This window comes from Gymnodraco acuticeps, unplaced genomic scaffold (assembly GCF_902827175.1).
Source record: "Gymnodraco acuticeps unplaced genomic scaffold, fGymAcu1.1, whole genome shotgun sequence".
Taxonomy (NCBI): Eukaryota; Metazoa; Chordata; class Actinopteri; order Perciformes; family Bathydraconidae; genus Gymnodraco; species Gymnodraco acuticeps.
Window position 1 is genome coordinate 1,569,785 of NW_022990016.1, and position 27,012 is coordinate 1,596,796.

The 27,012-nt window shown below is 42.7% G+C and overlaps 1 protein-coding gene across 2 annotated transcripts in view; it reads right to left on the reverse strand.

Moving 5' to 3' along the window:
- The window catches only part of st6gal2a (ST6 beta-galactosamide alpha-2,6-sialyltranferase 2a), a 60,561-nt gene extending 33,992 nt beyond the window's left edge, over positions 1–26,569 (reverse strand). For both annotated transcript variants that reach the window (XM_034213824.1, XM_034213825.1), the window contains exon 1: positions 26,342–26,569. The gene's annotated coding sequence lies outside the window, so the exon portion shown is untranslated. The remainder of the gene's footprint in view (positions 1–26,341) is intronic.
- Between the last annotated feature and the right edge of the window lie 443 nt (positions 26,570–27,012).

Here is a 27,012-nt window from a genome sequence, read left to right on the forward strand (position 1 = left end):
TGTCCAAGTGCATAAAAATAGGTGTATAATTTATACATGTCATATATTTGTTTTTATACATTCTGCATTCAGAAGTTTGTCAAAAATAAACAAGCCTAACCTGTTCTCAGCTCTGCAAGAGAACAAGCTGTCCTCTTCTCTTCTGCACACTGCATGGCAATGGGATGCAAGCGTGCACATTCTCTAAAATAAAACACTGACAAAAAAGGGCTTGTACCTCATAAAATATTGAACCCACAAGAGTGGAGTTGTCCTACATCTTAGGAAAATAAAGCCGTTTTACTATCATATTCAACTCGCTGCAATTTAAGCACTGTTCATCACTTTGAGGGTAAAAAGAGGCAACAGCACGAGGTCCGCTAAGAATTTGTGGACAAACAGACATCAGCGTGAGCCGAGGGGTCAAAAGATGTTTTAAATTCCTGAATTAATTTGTGAACTCGTCTGATATTCAGACCAGGGGGGTATAATACGAAGCTGGTTCAACCTAACCTGGATATGTTTGAGTTAGCCGGTTGGCCTAATCCAAAACATACGCGCTCTCGCTAAACTGTACTACGACGCTGGTTATCAAGTAGATCGCTCAAGCCAGCCGTGTCCTATCTAGTTAGGTGCACGTTCACATGAAAGGGGTGGTATCTGGAGCATTCGACCAATCACAAACATGGAGAAGCGTACTGACAGCGCAGCGTCATACTTCCTGAATGAAAAGTCAACGATTAGACATATGAAGAAGTTAAACTTTAAACATCCATGACTCAAACAATGTGTTTGAATGCGTACATTAACAGGTTTATGATATCACTGCCCCGTCTAAGACACGATCTGACTTTAAATTACATTTGACTCGAGTGTTTCCTCAACTTAATGTGTTGCTTAAAATAATACTTCTGCATACAGTATGTGACACTGTGAGTGTTGCACGGCCAGATACGGCTCAATAAGCTGACTCAGATAAGGAAATATATGATACATTATGAAGTGATATGCCGCGGACTGTACTTAATGTTACTCTGATCCGGTTACTTATGTTGTGGCAGATATTTAAGTAAGCTTTCTTAATGCTAATGTTATAATAGTCAGATTGCTCTGAAGATGGAGGTGATATTCTATTCATTTTCACGTTCACACAGTCGGTGATTTTTGCTGGCCGTCTTTCCTGCGACGGCAGCTTTTCTGTATTTCCTTTCTCCTGTAATATGACTTGATCGCTTTAAACTCCGCACACTGAGCTCTGATTGGTCAGCAGGCAGTGCTTTCACGGAGTTGATCTCTTAGCCTGCAACCTAACCTGGTCCCGACCAGGTTAGCCGCTAAGCATAAGTTACCATGGAGATCTAGCCTGCTAAAAAGAGAACCAGCTTCGTAGGACCGGAAAGCCGGAGTTTTTCCTGAATTTAGCCGGCTAAGCGAAAATCCTGCTTCGTAGTATACCCCCCAGGTCTCTCAGGACGATGTGAACAGAACATGAATAAATGCAAATGCAGTGTGAACTCCATGTAGGAAAAGTGAGAAAAACACATTTTCGCAGTAAGGTATTACAGGATGGAGCCACTTTTAGAAAAACGGGCTGTAGTTCAAAATAGCAATGGGTGCTGTGTGTGTGTGTGTGTGTGTGTGTGTGTGTGTGTGTGTGTGTGTGTGTGTGTGTGTGTGTGTGTGTGTGTGTGTGTGTGTGTGTGTGTGTGTGTGTGAGCACTTTCACTACTGGGGCCCAGAATTATTTATTAATTACATTTTTTTGGGTTAACACTACAAAATCATACTCTAGATAAGAGCTCAAGGCTGCGTTCAGACCGGTGTTACGGATTAACTGGTTCCCTCGTTAACTGGTTTCCCGATCAACTGGTTTCCCGATCAACTGGGGTGATTTTCGATCGCTTCTTCTGTCGTTTACATACATCTTTTGGTATATTTGGCTCGGTAGGAAGACTTTGATGCACATTCAGTACCAGTGTGTGAGGTTGTGGTTACGATGGAGATATCCGGACGCGAACAGCGGGGACTACAAAAAGAAAAACGAGTTGACTGGGGATGTCTGTTCAAAACATTGCGAGCTCCAATAAATCATTTAAACCAGCTATTGTTGCCAGACTTATTACTGAATATCGTTCTTAATGTGCTACTAAGTCCATCTGAGACTTGTGTACACCTTCAGACAGCCTCCAAGTGAAGCACACGTTGTTTACTCAGAGTTTGAAAGCAGTGTGGAGAAGTCTTCAGAGGCCTGTACTACGAAGCTGGTTCAACCTAACCTGGATACATTTGAGTTAGCCGGTTGGCCTAATCCAAAACAAAAGCGCTCTCGCTAAACTGTACTACGACGCTGGTTATCAAATGGATCGCTCAAGCCAGCCGTGCCCTATCTAGTTAGTTGCGCGTTCACATGAAAGGGGTGGTATTTGGAGCATTCGACCAATCAGAAACATGGAGAAGCGTACTGACAGCGCAGCGTCATACTTCCTGAATGAAAAGTCAACGATTAGACATATGAAGAAGTTAAACTTTAAACATCCATGACTCAAACACTTTATCCAGGATAAAAGCCACATAGCTGCACCTGCAAGGTGAATACAGCTGGCAAAAGAAAAAGTGTTTGAATGGTACATTAACAGGTTTATGATGGGGTCATGAAAGGAGCGTCCACGTCGCGGCCCTGGGAGTATTGACGAGATCGACAAGATCAAATAGATCGACTAGATACTGCTAATCCTATCACCACTACAAGCAACAGTTACAAGCTACAAAACAGCCACAAGCTACGCTACAAGCCACAAGCTACGCTAGCCGCAAGCTAGTCTGCACAAGCTACGCTACAAGCTACGCTGAAAGCTGTAAGTAAGCCACAGAACACCAAGAGAAAACATCATGCCTGGAGATAGACACAAAGGACGATGCCGTGAACGAGGGACCCCCTCAAGACCGGCATTGACAGTCATATCTGTGAACATTGAAGGGTTCTCCTCTGCAAAACAAACCATCTTAGCCGACCTATGCAGCAAGCAACACTGTGACGTCCTCTGCTTGCAAGAGACGCACAGAGGGAGTGAAAACAATCGCCCCACCATACCAGGAATGGTCCTGGCCATTGAGCGACCTCACCGGCAGTACGGCAGTGCTATTTTTGTAAAAACAGGCTCAGCTATAGAAGATACAGATATGTCAGATGGCCATAATATCGAAGTCCTATCTGTTGAGCTAAGCAGTGTTGTAGTAACATCTGTATTTTGTATTTCCCCAGCCAATCCCCAAAATACACGGCAAACCACAGATCGTTATCGGTGACTTCAACAGCCACAGTACCCAGTGGGGCTACCCTGAAATGAACAAGGATAGAGAAGCAGTAGAGGACTGGATGGATACTAACCAACTAAGTCTGATCCATGACCCCAAGCTACCACACTCGTTTTTCAGTGCTCGCTGGAAACGTGGCTACAACCCAGATCTCACCATGGTCACAAGTAACATCGCTGGACTGTGTAAAAAGACGGTGCTGGACCCTATTCCATCAAGCCAACACCGCCCCATTGGGATCCTAATCAATGCGGCTGTAGTCCCAACCATCGTGCCCTTTAAAAAGGCGCTTCAATTACAAGAAAGCAGACTGGAAAGGTTTCACCAACAAGCTGGAAGAAAAGATCACAAACATAATACCAGTTAGCAAGAACTACGACCAATTTGCTAACCTGGTGCTGAAAACTGCTCGGAAACATATCCCACGAGGATGTAGAGTTGAATATATACCGGGACTTTCAAAGGACTGTGCAGGACTCTATGACAACTACGTCAGCATGTTTGAAGCAGATCCCTTCTCAGATGAAACAACTACCCAAGGCGAGAAGGTGATGGAAAGCATTGCCCAAGAGCGAAGCAAGACCTGGAATGCTCTTATAGAGTCCACAGACATGTCAAAAAACAGCAAGAAAGCATGGACACTTATTCACAAGCTACGAGGTGACCCTAAAGCAGCTCCTCAGCACCCAAAAGTCACAGCCAACCAAGTTGCCAACCATCTGCTCGAAAATGGAAAGAGTAGAAAGAGAGGGAAAAAGACCAAGCTGAACCGCAAGAAATACACAGAGGACCCTGCTTTTACAAGACAGCTCACTATGGAAGAGCTGGAAGGGGGAATCTCTATCCTCAAACCAGGAAAGGCAATTGGACTGGATAATATCGCAACGGAACAGATCAAGCACTTCACAAGGCAAAGACGTGGCTCCTACAGCTCTACAATGAGTGCTTAACAACACAGAAGCTTCCTAACATCTGGAAGAAAGCCCACATTATAGCACTGCTGAAACCTGGGAAAGAACCATCCGCTCCCAAGAACTTCAGAACAATCTCACTTTTGAGCCACACCTACAAACTCTTTGAACGTCTGATCCTCAACAGAATTGGTGCCTTTGTTGACGAACACCTCATCCCTGAACAAGTAGGTTTTCGCCCTGGCAAGTCGACAACTAGCCAAGTACTCAACCTCACCCAGTACATCGAAGACGGATATGAGGAAGGGATGGTAACTGGTGCGGTGTTTGTCGACCTCTCAGCTGCCTATGACACAGTCAACCATAGACGTCTCCTCAGTAAGATCCTGGAGACCACAAGATACACCCGCCTGACAGAGCTGATTGAAAGCATGCTTGAAAATAGGCACTTCTTCGTTGAGCTAGGAGGAAAGAAAAGCAGGTGGCGAAGACTCAGGAATGGCCTCCCACAGGGAAGTGTGCTCGCACCACTTCTCTTTAACATCTACACCAACGACCAACCAAAAAGTGTAGACACCCGCCGCTTCATCTATGCAGACGATCTTGGCATAGGTGCACAAGCCACTGATTTCAAAACTGTGGAAGACAGACTCTCTAACGCTCTGGCAGAGCTAACACCTTACTATGAAGAGAACCACCTACGTGCAAACCCATCTAAGACACAGGTGTGTGCCTTCCACCTGAGAAACCGTGAAGCCAAGCGCCAACTGAAGGTCAGCTGGTCAGGAACCTCCCTTGAACACTGTGAGCACCCAGTCTACCTAGGGGTAACCCTGGACAGATGCCTCTCTTTTAAGACCCACACTGAGAAGACCAAGTGCAAAGTGAGTGCGAGGAATAACATTATCCGCAAGCTCACCGGCACGACCTGGGGTGCAAACCCACCGACTCTGAAGTCAACCGCACTAGCCCTCTGCTACTCAGCTGCCGAGTATGCCTGCCCAGTATGGGAACGAGCTGCCCATGCCAAGAAGCTGGATCCCACCCTCAATGCTAGCTGCCGCATTATCACAGGCTGCCTGAAATCAACACCTACAGACCGTCTGTACATCCTGGCAGGCATAGCCCCACCAGAGATACGACGAAATGCAGCAAGCAAGAAAGAGCGCCAACAACAGTCTACTGACCAAAGACATCCTCTCTTTGGCCATGTGCCAGCCAAAAGCCGCCTTAAATCCAGGAAAAGTTTCCTGAAGAGCGTCCCACCCCTCGGAACACCGAGCATAAGCAGTGAAAGAGTCACTCGGTGGGAAGAAAGACTTGACAACCTCCCATCAGCAACAACAATGGAGCTAAAGGCGAGCGAGGCACTGCCCCCTGGAGCAGACACCAACTACGCAGTGTGGAAATGCCTAAACAGAATAAGATCTGGTGTTGGACGTGCAAAAGCCACTCTCGCCAAATGGGGATACCTAAATGACGGGGACGTTGTTTGTGACTGCAGCATTGAACCACAAACTATGCAACATCTCCTGATATGTCCCCTGCTGGAGCAACCCTGCACAACATCGGACTTGGCAGAGTTTAATGAGAAGGGACAGCAATGTGTTCAGCTGTGGCTGAACCACATCTAACCAAGCCCTGTAACTGACTGCCTTGTGGACACGATAAGAAGAAGAAGGTTTATGATATCACTGCCCCGTCTAAAACACGAGTGGATCTGACTTTAATTACATTTGTCTCGACTCTCGAGTGTTTCGTCAACTTAATGTGTTGCTTAAAATAATACTTCTGCATACAGTATGTGACACTGTGAGTGTTGCACGGCCAGATACGGCTCAGCTGACTCAGATAAGGAAATATATGATACATTATGATGTGATATGCCGCGAACTGTAGCCTACTTAATGTTACTCTGATCCGGTTACTTATGTTGTGGTGGCAGATATTTAATTAAGCTTTCTTAACGCTAATGTTATAATAGTCAGATTGCTCTGAAGATGGGAGGTGATATTCTATTAATGTTCACGTTCACACAGTCAGTGATTTTTGCCGGCCGTCTTTCCTGCAACGGCAGTTTTTCTGTATTTCCTTTCTCCTGTAATATGACTTGATCGCTTTAAACTCTGCACACTGAGCTCTGATTGGTCAGCAGGCAGTGCTTTCACTGAGTTGAGCTCTTAGCCTGCAACCTAACCTGGGGGGTATACTACGAAGCAGGATTTTCGTTTAGCAAGATAACTTCTGGGATTTCCGGTACTACGAAGCTGGTTCACTTTTTAGCGGGCTAGATCTCCATGGTGACTTATCCTGGAACCTAGTCTGTGCTCCGAAGCAGGATATGTTCCAGGATAAGAGATCAACTCAGCGAAAGCACCACGCCTGCTGACCAATCAGAGCTCAGTGTGCGGAGGAAATACAGTTTAAACTGCGGTTGCAGGAAAGACGGCCGGCCAAAATCACCGACTGTGTGAACGTGAAAATGAATAGAATATCACCTCCCATCTTCAGAGCAATCTGACTATTATAACTATCATTATACTATTATGTTAAGAAAGCTTAATTAAATATCTGCCACAACATAAGTAACCAGATCAAAGTAACATTACGTAGCCTACAGTCCGCGGCACAGTGAGTGCAGACCATAGACTGTATATAAGGTGCAGACGTCGATGTCTCCCATTATCATTCATATCACATCATAATGTATCATATATTTTCTTATCCGAGTCAGCCGAGCCGTATCTGGCTGTGCAACACTCACAGTGTCACATACTGTATGCAGAAGTATTATTTTAAGCAACACATTAAGTTGACGAAACACTCGAGTCAAATGTAATTAAAGTCAGATCGTGTTTTAGACGGGGCAGTGATATCATAAACCTGTTAATGTACGCATTCAAACACTTGTTCTTTTACCAGCTGTATTCACCTTGCAGGTGCAGCTCTGTGGCTTTTATCCTGGATAAAGTGTTTGAGTTATGGATGTTTAAAGTTTAACTTCTTCATATTTGACTAATATTATAGTTGACTTTTCATTCAGGAAGTATGACGCTGCGCTGTCAGTGCGCTTCTCCATGTTTGTGATTAGTCGAATGCTCCAGATACCACACCTTTTATGTGAACGCACACCTAACTAGATAGGACACGGCTGGCTTGAGCGAACGAGTTGATAGCCAGCGTTGTAGGCAGTGTTGTGCTAGTTACTGAAAACCAGTAACTAGTTACCATTACTAGTTACTTCATTTCAAAAGTAACGCAGATACTTTACTGGTTACTTACACCAAAAAGTAATGCGTTACTGTGAAAAGTAACATTTTAGTTACTTACAAAAAGGTCTCCCATTAATGCCCTTATAGCCTTCATTTCAGTACTGTTATTGCATTGGAGAATAATACAATCTGTTGATCAACTTGACATGCCTTATATGCAATCTGGATTGCATCGATATTAGCTGGCTTTCCATTTTTGTATATTCTTTCTCCAGGTAGTTGGAAAAAGTGTTCCGTCCCATATTCCCTGTGCCGCCCGGACATGCTATCATGCTAACTAGCTCCCTGAAAGCGGGTGACTCCACTGTAGCAATAGCCTGCATGTGTTCTACAACATACCGTGCAATGTCTTTATCGACTTTTCCCTGGCTAGCAGTCCCTTGGTTAAAATCCAGCCGCTGTTGCTTAGGTGGAGGTGGAGTGGCGTCGGCTGAGTCTCTGTGGTCTTAGCTACTAGCTTCGTCCCAGCATGTTGTTTTTGCAGATGTTTTAAGATATTTGAATTACTGGTTTGGGCAGTAGATAGGATCTTTGACCCGCCAAGACACAACTTACATTTAACTAAAACGTTATTTTCTTTGTGCTCGACAAAAGTGAAATAGTGAGAATATCTCCAGGTGGAGAAACTAGACTTGAGCTCCGCCACCGCCATGATAGTCTTGTTAGTAAACAACACAAACACGCTTACAGCTAGGGTGGCCATTTCCATAACACCAAAAAGGAGGACACTTTGGGATTATCTTTTAGTTTTTATCCTGGCTTCACTGAATCCTTCACACTCAAAACACAATGAGACTGTGTACTAACCACAAGTTGAATGTCTATTTTCGATACTTTTGCCCTTTCCTGGCTGCTTCCAAGAGTTTTTTGTTTGTAAGGAGTCTCTGGTACATGTCTGTGCACTCAAATGTGAAGTTGACACAAATGTGCAGCTTTGCCTTGACACTGTCCACATCCAGACGATTTCTCTCATTTCTCCATGCTGAGGTCATCATTGAGAACACACGTTATGTATGGGCTGGAGAAGATGTAGGCACTGAATCCTCAGATTCACAAGTGGGACTTCTGCTTTGGAAAACAGTTTGAGATACCGCTCCTCACTGTCAGGGCCGTATCCAGGATTTCCTAAATACCGAGGTCCAAATATGTTAGGGGGGTTCAGGGGATACCCCCCGAGATTTTTGGGATTTTCATGATCTAGTTAGGTGCTTTTTAAGTCCTGTGGGGGGTCGCACATTGGATAATATATTGATTTCAAACCATGTCAGTGGGCTGACAATGTCAGCATAAATTATTTTTGAAAGTGTAATGCATAAGAATCAGTTGATTGTTACTATTAATGATCTGGACATGCAGAAGAGGCTAAAATGTCAACATTCATTTTACATGTCTCTCTCCTTTCCATAACCTGCAGCCTCTCTTCCATCTTCTTGAGTCTCTCTGTCTTCTTCCTGTTCATTACTCTCTCTGTCCTCTACCCTTTCTCTTTGTTCAATCTCTCCCTCGTTGTTCACCTTTTGCTCCTCCTCACTTGTCGCTCCTGCCAGTGAATTAAAAGCAATTCAGCAGTTTAGTTCATTTCACTTGTTTGTTTGCATTATTTTTTTACTTTAAATCAGTTGTGTTTGATTCTCAAAAGAGAACAAAGATGTAAGCAAATTGTGTTTTATACAATTGTATGTTATTATGACATCACAACTGCAATAGATGTATGTTGTTTTACAATTATGCCTATTGTCTATATTGTAAATGAAGACTATTGTTCTAGATAGATGGATAGATGGAGTTATTAAGCCTACATTATTTTGTGTGACTCCAGTTCCTCCCTGACTTCCATCACTTTCTCTCTCTCTGCCTGTCCTGTCTCTTCCTTACCAAAGCTGTGCTTCAACTGACGTAGTCTTTTCATTATTTGAGTCAGTGTAAAAAGAAAACACAATGTTATATCTCCAATGTTTTACTCAAATTGAAATGAAAGAAAAGCATTACGTTTGTTAAAAGGTAATCCTTCTGACATTGGATGAATGTAATTAACTGTAGCTCTCTAGCTAGTTTATTCACGCAATTTAAACCAAAGTATAGCCTAAAGCTGCAAAATAAGTTAGTGTGCATGTTGTCGGACGTCCACTGACTAATGTACAGCGTTCACACAGGATCTGCTGGTCATATGATGTCCTGATGAACAGGAACACAAGCAGCCCACTGGACTCAGATCTCTAGATACCTCATCACTCCTCCGCTGATCCAGTACAAGTCCGAGCTGCGGTGGTTTGTTGATACATGTCGTCTTCTTCTGTTTGCTTTAATCGAGGCTACGTAGTTATGCAGCGCCCCCATCGTCAGTAAATGGAAGTACTACAAATAACACCGTTTAACTTTAGTGCAATTATTTCACAAGTTTAGTTATATACACAGCTCGAAAAAAAATCTCGGTGACCTCAATGGTGGATACGGCCATGCTTTCGACCATTCAGGATTAAATTAAGTCTTTCGTTTCGGCATTTCTGCGGTTTAACCCTACCGCTAACTAGGTGGAGTTGGCTCATGAGCTAGTTGGCTAGCGCTAACATCACTCTGTGCCACAGTGCCCTGGCGTGAATGTGACGTCAAGAAGCACATGGCTAATTGTTTACATGTATTAACCAATGAAATACAAGATATTTATTTGACATCGCATTCAGCCAATAATTTGTAAGACCACAAGTCTTACGGGGGTATACTGTATACTTACACATAACTTATTTTTTGTATAATTGTCTAATTTGTATACCCTAAAAGTATAAAATAGGGATGACCTCAAAAGGAGGATAAATGAGTGTCCGGCTCAAGGCTGCGCCGGCAGACGGGCACAGACATTGAAAACCGGACTGTCCGACCTAAAACCGGACAGATCGCCACCAGTGCTTGAATTGGAATGAAAAAGGTGCCAGTACTCTAAAATCAGCAACTTTTTCAAGTCAATTTTATATATACAGCCCACAAACAAGAATTTGGCTACTATAATGCTGGTGGGTTTGTCTCTTTACTACTGTATATTTTAGAAAGGTTCACTGTACTTAACATTTTTTATGATAGGCAGCGGATATGGCTAAAGCTCAGTAAGGTCAATATTAACTGAAAATATAGCAATCAAAGTCTAGATCTTCTGCTGAAGACACATGAAGCAGAGACCTTTCAGGTGAGAGCCCCTCTGGTGGTGTTCAACATTAATGACAAGGAAACAAAGCTCTGGTCAGAAGCATTTTTTATAAAAAGCTTTAACAAAATTAAGTATTTCTGTACATTTTGAATGCAATCTAACTTTCCAACTCAGAAAACGAAAAAGTGCCAAAAGTCTTCTCACATGGCTGAGCTGCTTTGCAATATACTTCACCACTGAAGAATACAAATATGTATAAAGTAAACTATGATGCAATCTAACTTTCCAACTCAGAAAAATGATAAAGAGCATGAACAAAGAACATGTAAAAACAAATGCAACATTTGCACAATCTAAAATGAGAAACTGTAACTGCAAGTAACAAAGTCTGAGCCATGGTAAAGAGTTACATTGAACACCAAGCTGATCAGATAACTCCCTGGTTGGTCTGAAGTCCTTCTATCTCCAGGATCTGTACAAATCGGCACATTATGCCAAAAGTCTTCTCACTGGGTGAGCTGCTTTGCAATATACTTCACATTGTTAGAAAAGGCTCCAGAAGGCCTTGGGGACATCAGTATCAGGGGCTGGAGCTGGACAGGCTCTTTCATCAGCACTTCTCCTTCCCTTTGCCAGCCAGGACCTCACATACTGTTCCGGATTGAACTGTCCTAGTGATGGTCCATTACATTTAATGAAAACCAGGCTGGACAGTCGGCTGACAGAGAGAGCATTCCTTTTTGCAGTAAGGATATCGTTCATGCAGCTGAATGCCCGCTCACACTCACTAGTGGAGACAGCGATGGTTCGGACTGCTTTCAGTAGAGGCTCCATGGCAAGCAGGTGTACGGGATGCCCTGGTTTCCTTGTATTCGCCAAAGCCCTGAACAGTCTCTCTTCTGTCCACTTTCAGCACTTCGCACAAACGTAGCACCTCTACGTCCCCATACTGTACGTCTAACTCCTCTTCAGGCCAACTTCCAGGATGGATAACTTTCATGTCCTGGATTAGCTGATTGTCCCGGGCCTCCCGGCCATGTAATGGGATTTCTCTTGTGCTGACATGAGAGGAGGTTGTGGAAGTAATTCTGTGTCTCAGATTCTCTACCATACTGCGGAAAAACTGACCTGCATGAATCTGTACAAGCCTGCCATTCTCACGCAGGGCAACACCCTTGAAGGACTTCTCAGCTAGAGCTGTATGAACTGTAGTCATGTGTGGGCCAGGCATGGTGACCATGGATTCAAAAACTCGTATTTCTCGAGTTAAGAGCCTATCTGCTGTAGGCAGTGTCATCTCTCTTTTTTGGAGTTGCCGAGAGAGGTCGCTGAGCTCTGTGAGCGCATCGTACATCAGTCCCAGATTGCTGACAAACGTTGCAGATGTGAGCACATCATCCAGGCCCTTGTACTTTGCTCTGTCTCTGGAATCTCTGCTCGTGTCGTTTGCAGCATTTGTGAAGTGATCATGAAGCACTCGGTAGTTTTCCCAGACTGCTCTGACGCTCCTTTCACTTGAAGCCACCCAGCGGATGGACAAAACACGCCCTATCACCAGGAGACGCTGTCCGACTGCTTGCGCACACTGCGCTAACTGCCTCTGATTTTTGGGGGAGGCATGGAACAAGGAATAGAGTTTGTCAAAAAAGATCTGGAAATGATTGAGCCCTGAGACCTCCTTGACCACATCCCCAACTGCCAGCTCTAGACGATGATTGGAGCAGTGCCACACAAACAGGCTTGAGAATTTACTACACAACTGGGTCGCAACGCCTGTTCTCTTCCCTAGCATGACTGAAGCCCCATCACATGCAAAAGAAACGAAACACTGACCTAAAAAGTCCTCGTTAAAATCTCTTCCAAGACACTCCATTAACGCTTTTGTGATGTCATCAGCCGTTGTTCCATCCAACTCGATCAGCTCCCAAAAAAACGTTTCGGGCTCAGCATCAGCTAATGCTGAGCGTAGACACACAACAAGCACCGTTTTACCACTAATAGTGGTAGATTCATCGACCAAAACACAGAGTTTTCTTTGGTTTTCTGTAATGTCTTTTGCCATTTTTTTCTTCAGCTCATGAGCTATGTGGTCGATGATTTCGCCACAGGTTTTATTGGAGTGCAAAACCCTGCCCACGTTCAGCCCATTCAGTTTCTGTACATTCAAATCAATTGGCATGTCTGTGAATGGCCGGCTATGTTTGCCAATTTTATATGCCGTTCGAAAAACTCTGATAGTGGTGTCTAATTCAGATTTATGCATAGACTGCACTTGATGTTGAATAGTTTCACGTGAAGCAGATGTAAGGATGTCAGCAGCTTTTACATGGGCTTGTGATTCTTTATGTTCTTTGATTTTTTTTCTCAGGCTAGCTTGTTGTTTGCCCTTGTCAACACCGAAATGAGACACTGCACACTCACCCCATTCAGTTGACAGTTTCAGTCCTTGTCCAGTGTGTATTCCCAAAGATTTGACATCTCTGCATATCCGACATCCTAGCTTCTTATCTTTAAGAAGGAGCCATGCATTGGTCTTGCAAAAATATTGCACCTGGTCCGTTGTACAGCAGTCAGGTGCATCGCTTTGCCCGGTGTTGGTGGTGGCAGTTGCGCCAGCAGCAGCTAACATTAGAGGCTCTGGAGGAGGCGGCGGAGCTAGTGCTAATGCTAATGCACTAGAACTTGGAGCAGGAGGATCAACCAAAGAAAGCTCCCCATCAGACACAATTTCCAACACAGGCACAGCATTCTCTGTATTTGAAGTTTCTTCCGGCGACAACCGCTGTCTTTTTGCACTTTTATTAATCCACCTAACATTTTAGAAATGCTAATTTGTGACGTGACTTGCTTTCCTTCTCTCGGGGGCGTGCCTGCTCTGTTCTATCACTCTACATAGCCACCCACTGGGTGTGAGTTGCACTGCATAAACACAACACACGTGCATCTAGGTATGTCAATTGTAAAGCATTAAAACATGGTTTTACTAACAGTTTTCAGTATGTTGTTACTTCGGCATTATTATTATTATTATTTTGAAACGTGTATTACTATTAAATCACGGTCAAATGGGTTAATTTTGACATAGTCGTTTCCACCACAGTATTTACATGGAGAAGATAAGCCCCGCCCCCTCTCCAGCACGTTCTGTTTGAATGACAGGAGTAAACAGCTGACAGCCGCTGTGAAACTCCAGCGGTTCGGCACCTCATGACGCATCTACTGAGTACCGGGCGGCTGTATATATATATATGGATGTATAATAAGAACGGCGGGAGAGTGTTGAGTACTGGCACGGTGCATGAGTACCGGAGTACCGCCAGCATGCCGGTACTGAGCAAGAAGTGCCGGTACTCCATGGGTCAGAACCAGAAGTGCCGGTACTGCGTACCGGTGAGTACCGGCCCAATTCCAGCACTGATGGCCACCCTACTTACAGCCCGTCTCCGCATGTGACACAGGAAGTATCTAAGTACATTTACTCAGGTACTGTACTTAAGTACAGTTCTCATCTCTGTTCGCCTGGCTGTTGACTATATCTAAAAACTAACGCAGTAACGGAGTAACGCACCATGTAGTAACGGTAACAGAGTTACTGAATTTAAAAAGTAATGCGTTAGAGTACTAGTTACTGCCAAAAATAACGGTGTTACAGTAACGCCGTTCCTTTGTAACGCGTTAGTCCCAACACTGGTTGTAGGACAGTTTAGCGAGAGCGGCTTTGTTTTGGATTAAGTCAACCAGATAACTCAAAACATATCCAGGATAGGTTGAACTAGATTCGTAGTATACCCCCCAGGTTAGCCGCACAGCATAAGTTACCATGGAGATCTAGCCTGCTAAAAAGAGAACCAGCTTCGTAGGACCGGAAAGCCCGAGTTTTCCCTGAAGTTAGCCGGCTAAGCGAAAATCCTGCTTCGTAGTATACCCCCCAGCTGTGAACTGTAACTGTCATCCTCTCAGGTAAACATCTGCCCAGGGGAAAATGGGACCCGCCCAGGTTAAACTGTGTTACGACTTCTGTGGCTATCTACCGGCGATCATGTTTAATATGAAAGACTACACACACATGTATCCCTTATATAAACAGTATTCTGCAGCACTCATCCAGATAAGATGTGACTGTTCACTCGTTTTGCAAAGATAGCAGCAGAAATGTCATTGCTGCATGTGCAGGTACTTAGCCTTTAAAATGCTGATGGGTCATTAATGTTGGTCTCGGCAAACAATATTAGGAATCCTCTATTCAAACATAATATTCAGTGTGCATCGACATCCCCAGTTGATTGGGAAACCAGTTAACGAAGGAACCAGTTAATCCGGAACACCGGCAGTAACAAGCATCCTCTCATACATCTGAAATGAGCCAGAGCAGCAGGATGTCAAACAAGCAGCAAGCTTATGAGTCAAGCCTATACTGAAGGGCCAAAAACAGCATTACCTCAAATGGCCACTTGAGGCTGGCTCCAAAAGGGAGTCAATGTTCATAGACACACAACCGCCTGAAACACCTCCATTGGACTCCTTTGTTTCCGACAGTGACATGGTGACTTTACTATGCAGGACTCGCGTTTTATAGCGCTCCAACTAAATGTAAGTGACAGGCTAAGGGGCGGGACATCTTTAAGTGGTTGACCAATCACAACAGAGCCGGCCAGCAAACCAATCAGAGCAGACTGGGCTCTGGTTTCAGACAGTGGCCCCGTCTCAGGTCGGTTAAATGAAATCCTTGCTTCCCTCACTTGCGTCGTTTCCCTGTGACTAGTCCCTCCCACCAGGGAAGCATGGAGGGACGCAAGGAAACCACGAGAAGCAGGGAAATGAGTTTTAAGAGTCATTTCCTCCGGAGCGTCACGTGAAGCGACGTCCGTTTGTGATGACGCCGCACAGCTGTTCGTCTGACAGCAGCTCTGTCCCCGTTGTTTTCACAAACAGCCCCGCCACACATTTACTGACACAAACATTTGTATCATCTGTTGTAGACCCCAATAAATAAAATCAAATAAGAACTCATTCTCAAAAAAGATAAACGCCATTCTTAAAATGTATAAACGAACAATAGTTTGATTAATATTGATTAGAGTGCACAATAGAAATAAAATAATTGAGAGAAGAAAAAGAGATATGTTATCTATCAAAACCCAGTTAGATTAACATTCATTGGATTGCACACTTTGTTTGTTTGTGTGGATATGTAGCAAATTAACATTTCAATAGCACTTAATGACTGAATGGAAATGACAATAAATGAAAATGTAAAACGAAAAAAGCGATCATGAAAATGTTTCCAACAAATGAATAAAATGATTTGACCACTTTGTTGTTCAGATATATCACATATGTGTAACTAAATGATACATGAATTGAAACAAAACACGGTATAAACTGAGGAGTGACTCCCGTGAGGTTCATGTATTTTCTTCACTCCGCTGGGAAACGGCTCTCATGTCAAGAAACATCAGATCAGTGCATGTACTGCATCGTCCAATCAGTGAGCGATACACAGTAAGGGGGCGGGGCGAGTATCTGAGGATTTCATCGGAGGATGGTCTGGTGGTTCCTCGGTTATCGCTCCTCCATTATCGCTCCTCGCTCCTCCGGCAGAAATAAGAGCCATGGGACGGTACTCAAGATGGCGCAGACAAATCAACTTCCGATGAGACCGAGGACCGAGGAGCGAGGAAATGAAAATAGTCGACCTGAGACAGGGCCAGAGGGTGAAAAGAGGCACTGCAGCACAGGAAGCATGAGAAAAAAAAAGACCATTGTGAACATTTAAGCATGAAAACATGTCACAATAGAGGCCCAAAATAAAAAAAATATGAACCTGAAAATTGGAATAATATGGCCCCTTTAAAAATCCCAAATTGACAGCAGAAAGAAACATATTTACAGCCTGAAAGACACTGTTTTTGTCTCTATAACTAATCTTTCCATTCAGAATAACAGCAAAGGGGGTGACTTTGTTATGTTAGTTCCCATTTAAATGAAATTAAAGCTTAAAGTTATGCATTATAAAAGGCAACGGCCAAGAAGTACAACCTGACTGAACTGGATGTTATTCAGAAAAGTGCTGCATTTGAAATTGAAGTAATGAGAACACACACACCTGATGGATGACTTTGCAACAATCATGTAGTATTTCTTCTACCTCACGATCATTTGACACAAATAATAACAAAGTTGTTTATTTTCAAAAGCTGGGCTTCTTTTTCAGGGAGACAGTTTGTTTCAAGTATACCAAACTTTGACTCTGGAGCTGAAGAAGTGAAGACACGACAGTTTAGACATTCTGTTCAAATCCTGCAGAGTTTACATAATCCAGTTAATAAAAATGACTTTTTAAAATTCCACTTCCACAAATTATATATACTTAAACTTCACTCATCAATCCTACAGGGAGTCTTTTGAGCTATTATATGCACAGAATACATATATGAATTAATTCCCAAGATGAAAAGGTGTAAGCTTCTGAAGCAGCGAACAAGTGTTTAATCTCACCTTTGCAGCTGCTATGTACGAGACAGAGAACACACCAATGTGAATTAACCATCTGATCAACACTCTGCTTACACAGAGCAAAGCACTATCATACAGACTCATCTCCGCTGCATCAGATAAAAGAAAGGTTTGTCTGCAATTTAATTCTACAAATGGAAATTGTTAAAGTTATGCAGAAGCACTTATACGGGTATACATTTTGTACTATTTAAATCTATACATATTGGATATACAGGGCCCCGTGATGTTATAAGGTTACACTGAAATATGTTGGTGCACTAGTCAATCCTAAAATGAAATCCCAGGTCAAATTCAAAGGGTCTTAAACATATGTCTCTTCAGTGATGTAATGTTTTTGTAAATGTCTGCTATCCTTGCATCTTATCTTAATAGTTGCCTTGGTGTATGTTGCAAATAGAGGTGCTTACCAAAAATCATGAAGAAAATGTGAACAGACTTGGAGAGTTACAGAAAACTTGATCAGGGCTGATTCATTTTAAGTGACGTGGCTATTGCTCCAGTGCTAGCCGTTGGTACGCTGTGAAACACGCTTTTTTTGTTCGTAGCAGAAGAAATAGGATTTTTAAATTAATAAAATATTTGTTCAAGTCAAGTCTTTGGTTTATTTAGTCTATGGCTGTGTATAAACGGGAATATGTGCTTAGCCCGACGCTAAGCACATATTCCCGTGATCCTGGTCACCCTGTTGGTTGTTTTTTTTTCATTAATGACCACCTCGCTGCACATTATCCCTTACCCCATCCTATCCTCTCATTCTATGACTACTGCACTGTGATAATATGAACCTTCTCAGCCAATGTAAGGCCACCCCTTCTCTTGTCATGTAAAGATTAAAATATGTGTGGTTCAGATCAGAGAAGAAAAAATTAGACACTGCACAGTGCAGACACGAGTAAAGACAGATTAAAACCAGGACATCAGAAGCCAATTGAAGTCCTAAACTGAAGGGAGAAAATCGAGTTACAGAGAAAAGCGTATGTACAGTATAAATGCTCTCTCTTTCCTCACTTAATGAACCCCCTGCTACAGGTCCACCGCGCTTTAGCCTCAGGAGGCAATGAGGTTATTACCGACTAGGACATCAGACTTCTCCCTGTGTAATTATACTGCCAGCGTCCGAGCTCTCCGCTGCACTTCATCACATCTTAAAACCCTAAAGTGCAGCTGTTAAGAATAGCCTGTAGACTGAACGGCTACCTAAGCCTATATAAATGAGCAACTGAAGACAGGACGCTGCCAAAGCTAAAGAACTGTCTTGTTGTGGAAAACAATCAGGTGTAACTGTTATATCCAACGTCCCCTGGGTTTCACTTGTTTCTGTGTTTGCCATAGTTTCAGGAGAGGAGAGCCAGACACGGCTGATGATATATTGTATCTTTGTTTATAGAACATTTGCTTTCCCTGATGGATGGAATAATTATTACTTTTCACTTCCAAAGGAAAAAGCTCATACTTCAGGGGTAAAACTCTGCCTATATATCATGCTAGCCCTCATCCTGCCTCTGCCTTAGCATGAGGACATAATGAAAGGCTTCCTCCTCCCTTCACTTCCACTGCTCACCTTCTCTCCTTCCCCCACATATGCCTTATTATGTGACCTACATTTACTGTGGTGCTGTGCATGCAGATGTTAAGTGCACACATCGCTCCACTGACTGTATACGTCTATGTGTGTTTGCTCCAATGTCTGTCATTTTAGCTTTACCCACGCAAGAACAGAATGAACGCGCATGTGTGTCGTTTCTGTACTGTGGCTCTGCCTGCCAGTCTTTGTGTGGAAATGTGACTACCAGCAGTAGATCAAGCGGCTCCTCACCACTGGCACCTAGCATGTGGAGCTGAGAACACACTGCAGGCCATGCAGCTCATTCCAGCCATCCGACCGCCTGCCAATCACAAACACCAGAGCATGATATCGCATGGCTGCTGCGCACACGCATACAGATGCACAGCTCAGAACAGACCAACCTTGAAAACCTGAAGTACAAACCTGAGCGACAAATAAACTGATTTCAGACCAGCCTTGGAAACCTGAAGTGCAGCACAAACCTGAGCTACAAATACACTAAAGCACAAGGTACATTTCCCTTCTACTCATAAGTAAAGAGGCTTAAAGGAGAAACAGAGCATGCCACTTATGTTTAAAAAGGAACAGAAAGGAAATCCAGGCATGCCTATTTTGCCTGACTACAAATCAACTTGCCAGGACTTGCAATGCAGGTCAACATGAATGTTTCCCTCCACCAGTATGCTGGCACTGCTTTCAACAATGAACCTTGGTTAGCCCTCTCTGCTTGTTGACTATAGAAAAGGTAAACTGTGGCATTTTAACATGATGTATTAGATCAAATTACATTTAATTTAGCTTACGCTGTGATCCAAAATAAGTGCAGTCAATCATGAGGACAGAAACTCAGAACAGCAAGAAACCTGCAAGTAAATTAGTTTCAAATAGGCCAAAGCATGTCAAGTAGAACATTTTATTTGTGTTAGATTTTAATGGCCAAGTTGTTAGGGGGGGAAGATGTTTGAATACTTTCCAGTCAATTGATACTACTGATAACTAAACTGAGGTTTGAGCCACAAAGAAGCACTGTGTGACACATCGGTCGGCATTATCTACCATTAGAATAAACACATTAATGCTAAAGAAATTAACAACAAATGATCAGCAACATTTTAGCTTTTTATATTATTACTATTTATATCTGACTTTCGTGATAATCCTGAACCCATAATGTGCACTGAGCAGGAAAGAAATATAAATCCAGCCGACCTGATGCAACATAATCATTCCTTTGAAGTTGTGTTTGTGTCCACCAGGAACAAAGTCAAAAATACTCTTTCTTTTGGCTCTGATTTTACCAACTCCAGAGGGAAATATCTGACTCTGCTTAACGCTATGTTCACCAGCCACTCACTAACTTGTTCTATTCTAAAAAGGTAGGAAACAGTGGGTTTAACACAGCATTTTTACTGAAAAGAAGCAACCTGATAGAAACAAGGATGATGATAGGGGCAAGAGAGAATCAAAGCTGCAGCGTTTTGGGCCGTAAAAGCCAAACAATGGGTGGAAGGCAGTAAAACACTAAAAGGGAAACTGCTGATAATCCTGTGTGGGCTCATCAGTATAACGGATCCCTATTAAATTACACATAGGAATTTGACCCATTGTTAAAAAGCTTGAAGTGTCTGTCCCTTGAAGCAAGGATTCCTCTGGTTAGATGTATCTGATGTCAGGTTTGTGGCAACTTCAAGAGAATCCCCCTGGTTCACCTTTCAACTGTCCAACACCAGATTTCCAGCAACATGTGTCAATAACCTTGCAGCAAAGAACTCAACAATATATATGTTTTATAAGCTCCCCTTCATGTGATACTCACATAAAAAAGAGCAGATCATGGTCTTGATTTTCTGAAATGATCAAAAGAAAAACAAGACCTTTGATCCTGTCTCTCTCTGGGTGGTATCGCAGAATCATGAGGGGATGGCTTCATGCTGTTGTAATACCGGGTCCAGCCAGGTCAGAGCAGAAAGTACGAACTCCATTAAAGACTGATCCCGCTGAGGCAGATTAGGTCTATCCTGTCCTGTCCCCAGCTATCCTCCTTCAACCGCTGCACCGATTATATCAGCGTCTATTTCTGCAAAGGTGTGCTTAGACACTCATTAATCTTCCTCTAAAATAAGCGGCTACACACAAAAAGGGCTAAGAGGAGCGGGGAGGAAGTCTCTCTCACACCGGTCACACTCAATCTGCAGTAGAAAACTCACACCTGATCCACAATGCAGACAGGAAACGACGGGGTATATATGTGCTGCAACTATGTACACACAATGAGCCTTGATATCTATAATACTGAAATGACACCTGGACACATTAAAATACATCTGGACAAGGTCTCTGCACCACCAATTAACCCCTCTCCTTCTACCAGAGCAGCATGTGAAGTGTTCATGCGCCTTGTAATTACCAGAGCAGAGGACGTGTTTCATTTAAAAACCAGCACTTCCGAAACAGCCCTTGAGAAAAGACAAGCATCTGACTCATTCACAGTGACAAGAGAAAGTCGTCGGCGATCTAACATCCCCTGGCTGTCTGTTACCTAAACAGCAGGCTTAAAAGGGTTGAATCTAACAACACTGTACTTGAAAAACACTTCACGACTCACAGTCATGCATTAACCTCCACTTTAAGAAGAAAGGACATCCGCCAGAAAACTTGGAGCGAGGATGAGTTGAACCATCCAAGCACATCCTATTCTGATAAATCACAGAGCAGCGGTTCTTGATGACAGGCTTTCACGGTGCATAGAGCCCTCTCCAATACAGCCTGCCAACAGCAAGGTCCTATGAAGGAAATGCAGCTCTACACCTCATATTATGGCCTATAAATACAGCTGGGAGTCACCAACAGCGAGCGGGCGTTTGATGTGAGAAAGAAGCGAAAGTCCACTTAAAGCTCATTTCACTTTCTGTTCTTCTTCTAGTGGAGGCTGAACGGTCATAACAATGCCTGTACCATCAGACTGAATGAACATTTGTGTCTGAACTTGTTACGGGTTCATTGGTGTACAAATGTAGGGCTGAAACTAACAATTTATTTTCATTATCAAGCAATATAGCTAACGTTTTCTAGATTAATCATTTAAATATTGGAAATATCCATCCCTGTTTCTCAAAGTCAAAGAGGATGTCTTTAAAGTTTAAATGAATGGTTTGGTCAGAGCAAAACCCAAAGATATTCAGTTTAATATGATGAAAAGCAGAAGAAAATCTTTATTTGAGAGGCTGGTCACCGCATATTTCTGCCATTCTTGCATGAAAAATTACTTAAACGATGAATTTATTCAACAAAATACCTTACTCATTACGAAATAATCGTTGCAGCAATGTTTAAAATGACAATGGCTTCTCATGAGCGTCGGAAAGTTGCGGTTACTTTTAAGAACTCAGAACAACAGTTCCCTGGTCCAGACACAAAATAAGGGCCGATCAGATTAACAGGTTAAACAATGCTGACATTTTTTTAAAAACAAGCTGACGGGATTTGTCCATATCAGAGCTTCACACACTGGCTGCTGCATTTGTAAAGCAAATCATGTTTGACTGGCCAGACAACAACCCCACTAATCTCGAGCTCTGCAGCCATTTCCAGGCATCTTAACCTCCCTATAATCTGCCTGAACTCGGGACACATACTTCTAAACACAGACTAAGATTAGCAGCCTATCAGAGAATTATAGCGCAACTATGAAAGCGACACCAAAATATAAGCTGCTCATGTCGCTGCTAAAGAAGACTCAGAATAAGGGAATAAGAGCACCATACATCAAACGCAGATGGCCTTAACTACTTCTCTCAGGAAGTTTACAATCGCGTGGAGACCGCTAATAGCCCTGGACGTCCGTGTGTTTCTCACGCAGCGCCGTGTCCTCTCACTCGGCCAGGAGTGAGGGGCACAGCTGGTCCTGATGACTGCAGCACCCCTGCCTTTGAAGGCTGGGCTCAGATAACTGCTGCTCTGGTCCGTTAGCACCCATCTGAAATTACACCTCCACCTTCCCAGAGTGCCCTGCCCAAGCAATCCCCTCACTGCTATGTACTTTATCTCCACATACGCAGACCCCGAACAATTTAAATTTGAAACTCGAGCTTTCACCCACAGTCTTCAAGATATAGTGTTGACCTAAACGTTTTATGAGCAGCTGTGATATTAATCAATGAAGTTTAATTGATATAGTTAGATGAGAAAACCAACCATTTATTATATGTTAAGCATCTCCGAACCACATATTTGGTGGTGACGAAGAACAGGGCGAAAAGATCCGTTACATTGATCCAGCGACCAGAAACAAAATATTAATGTTGCTCTGAATGTGTAAACAATGCTTTTTGCTAACAAGGTCAACATAACAGCTTAAAAAACAGATTGTGTGTCAATAATGTGTTCAAACTTTTCTCCAAGTTTCCATAATTTGGTTTAATTAAGACACATAAAACTTTCCAAACTTTCTTCTGACAAGGGATTTTATCCAATGGTTAAAGGATTTTTGCGATGATGAAAAAGATGTTTGACTCTGCCGCTGATGAGATGATTCGTTACACATCTGTCTTTCAGAGACAGAAAGTCTGCATCCCTTCCGAGTGCGCATGGTAAATAAATGTGTCCTTGAAGCATAACTCCTGTTTTTTCCGTCTGGCAATCTGTTTTCTATTTTTCCCATCGATGCTATAAGGTCAGTCAGTCACACACTGAACCACTCAACACTGAAACATTGTGAGAAAATACTTCCATTTTAAACTTTCAATGTTTTTTTCTTTGTTAAGTATACATGTAACTTATGTGAACACAATTATAAAGTTAAAACACCTCACTGAGATTTATATTATGCTTCACCTGATTAAAAATGTATTCTCCCTGCACACACGTTTACATAAATAGCTCCCCTTTCAGACTTTCTGCGGTGCGATGCTAATCAGAGCAGTCAATCTCTGACTAACTAGTTACCTCCGTTACTGGGTCATCACTGACAGCAATTATGCATTTCATCAATTGGTATTTTTAGAACAGCAGCACTTCCTCTGCCACTTTGTAGCTTGATCAAAATCACCTCCCAAAAGGTATTTTCAAGCCACTAATTGTTGGGTTAACAACGAAGAGTCTTGCAGTGTTTTCATACTGCTCATCATTGCTGTTATTTTTCCTTGTTTACGCCTCTCAGCTGGCAGCATCTGTACCGCTGTGTACATCAATATTACAAGGTTACGGGGGGGGTATGGATTAACTGAGAATCGATCATAAACTAAGACTGCATAACATATATATTTTAATTGTTATTGCCAGAACAATAAGCACATTGCTGGGATTTTCTTCATTTAAAGTAAGGAGAATATCAGGAGAAAACTGCACGTCGAAATGTTACCATCTATTTGTTGTTATTTGTGTTCAGTCAATTTATAATTATAAAGAAATCTTTTACTTTCATTGTTTTATTCAACAAGAAATATGTTGTATTTAAGCAGTACACTGAATGCAGCACAGGGTACATTTGGTTTTGAATCAAGATTGTTATCGTTATTCAATAATCTAACGCATATTTTTCTTATATCGTGCAGTCCTCCCATTAACATACTCCATCTCCTCTCAGTGCAGTCTAGGGTATGTTCTTTTGTACATTATGTTTAATGTATGTGCACGTTTCTTCAGGGGAAATGGATGTTTCCTTCCATCATGTCATTTTTATTGTAGTGGGAGTGGCTATTTTTCATTGGTTAAGCAGTGGAGCCTGGTTGGTGTTCACGTGGATATGTCTGGTGATGAACACCTTGTAGGTTGGAATAAATTAGCTTTTAACTTGCAAGGTGCGAACAACATTTCATTTTTGTTTTTCTGGACAATACTGAAAACTCAAGCTGCCGACGACACTGCCAGCAACTCTAAGTGTCCAGAATGTATGGATTTGGTAGACCAATGTGACAAAATAGTGTCTGTGTGGGAAACGGCTGCATGGTCTGATGTTTCGCCATTGTATTATAAAAGTGGCATATTGTGAGTGCACACAAAGAAAGCAGCTCACACACCTGAACTCTGTCGGCACACAGAGGGACGCCGCCTTGTTAGAGACAATAAATATCCAGCTGCAGAGACAAGGAGGTGCGAGCCAGTGTGTTACACATAGTTTTCTATAAAAACAATGAGGCAGATGTTCTGAGAGACTTCACACATTTATAGTGGATATGTGCTTTTATCAGGTTTTTATTAGAACATACATAATGCATCGTAATGGTGGGTAGCAACATTTAGAGTTCTGTTACGGTGAAAAAGAAAATTGTCCTGACAGAGAAAAGATAAATAATTTAGCTTTGGTTTTATATAATGCGTGTCCTTTCCGCCGTACCCCGGTGGTTAAAAACACAGAGCACTAAATTCTGTCTTCGTCACATCCTCTCAAAAGCTTTGAAACGCTGAGTGAACATAATTATTCAGCAGCTGCACACACAAACAAAATGACACTTTCCTGACGCAATGTCACTATAACCTGTGGAGAGGTTTGCTGTTTTTTCCTGAAGACATTTCAAAAGACAGGCTGGTGCCTTTGAGTTCAATGGACTGAAGTGAAGTGTGAAGTTATGTGTTCTTATTGTAATGAGTTTGAGTACCCTCGACCTCTGCTGCTGTTTTTGAAGGTGATGTGCTCATGAGGTTTGTTGACATTCAGATAAGTCTCCACAGTTCAGAGTGATAAAACTCAACTTCCCTGTTGCTGATATCTGACAACTCACACTACAGAAAGCAACACATTCAAAACCCCCCACTTGTATCGACACGTCTATGTTTTCTTCCGCGTACTTTTTACTGTAGAACATGTTTAATTGAAAGAAATTGATCCCAAATCTAAAATGTTATCTGCTTTGTTATTCTAATGAAATTGCTTCAAACAAAAGCCTGCAAAAAGTGGTGCAGCTGTGAAATAAAGTAGTCCTAAAATTAACTTTGAGCACCAGTCCATCAATCATGACAAAAAGAGTAGCACATGCATGCATGCAAACCCCCTTATCAAATATCAATGTAACAGTAGAGGAATCAGTGGGATGAATAGGAAACATTCTGGTGCCTTCATGGTATTAATATGCCTTCCACATGCCTTCCCCTGGAGCTCTTTCCTTGGCCTGGGTTTCCTGTTTTGTATGGAGTAGGCTAGTTGTCACACCATGTGCATGAAGCTGTTTAACAAAACTAAGTGTCAAGGGAACAAACCTCTGCATCTTCTCCTCAAGTTAGAACAGCGTGCAGGCCTGCCTTCACTGAGCTGTGAATGAACTCTCCACTGTGGACAAACCACCATTTATATAGGGGAAAAGGGACCATCAAGATTAGCGTCATTATCTGCTGATCCCCATTCAACTCAACTGGATGTGTGCATAATGCTCCTAATGTTTATTAAACCTACGGTTAGTGTGGAGAGCCGCGACATGGGAAAACAGTGTGATGATCATCGCGATCCGGGTAAAGTAACGCAGACAAAGGATTTTCTACCACATGTTTAATATGTAGGTTAGATCAAAGATAAACACCGAATATTGAAACCCCATTTTAGGCAAACATCGTGCATGCACATCACCCCCCTGTGCCCGCACAAAGCGCTGAAGCGGCCAATGCAGATCTGTGTTGAAATGCTGCAGAAAAGCGAACAAAGCCTTACCTTAAAAGCTGAGTGTCTCCCCGCTGGATGCTGTCCCGCGGCTCATGGTGCTCCTCCGTCCACTTTGTTGCTCACACGGCTCGTGCTTTCTGTTCGCTTGTGCTCTCCGTCCACGGAGGAGATAAACACTACTACGCCGAGCGGAGGACTGTGTTGTCTGTCACTCTGTTGCTGGCCTTTTTCTCGCATCCACATCCACTCAGTTCGAGGGGCGGAGCCAGAGTGATTGTGTGGCTCTAGGTGGCCTGGAAGTGAAGGAAAGGAGGAAAGGAAGAGAGGAGAAAGTGGAAAGGAAGGTGGGGAAGGAGGAGAAGGAGGCTGTATTGATGTTGAATGTGATACCTTCCTGGCAGCAGGCAGGGAAGACAAAGAGGAAGGAGGAGATTTTTCAAGGTTGGAAGAAGTATTCAGATGCTTTACTGTCAAAATACTTCATTACAATTAAAAGTCCTGCATTCAGAATGATAAGTAAAAGTAGGAAAGTCTTATCAGCTAAATGTACTAAGTAAAAGTACTCATTGTGCAGAAGAATTTCCTTTATGTGTTGTGTGTAATGATTATATTTACAGTTAAAGTATATGTTACAGGTCTAGATAATAGTGTTGCATCAAGTAGCATTTTACTGCTGTAAACAAACAAAGTTCGGATTTACTTTAGTAAAATATTTAAAT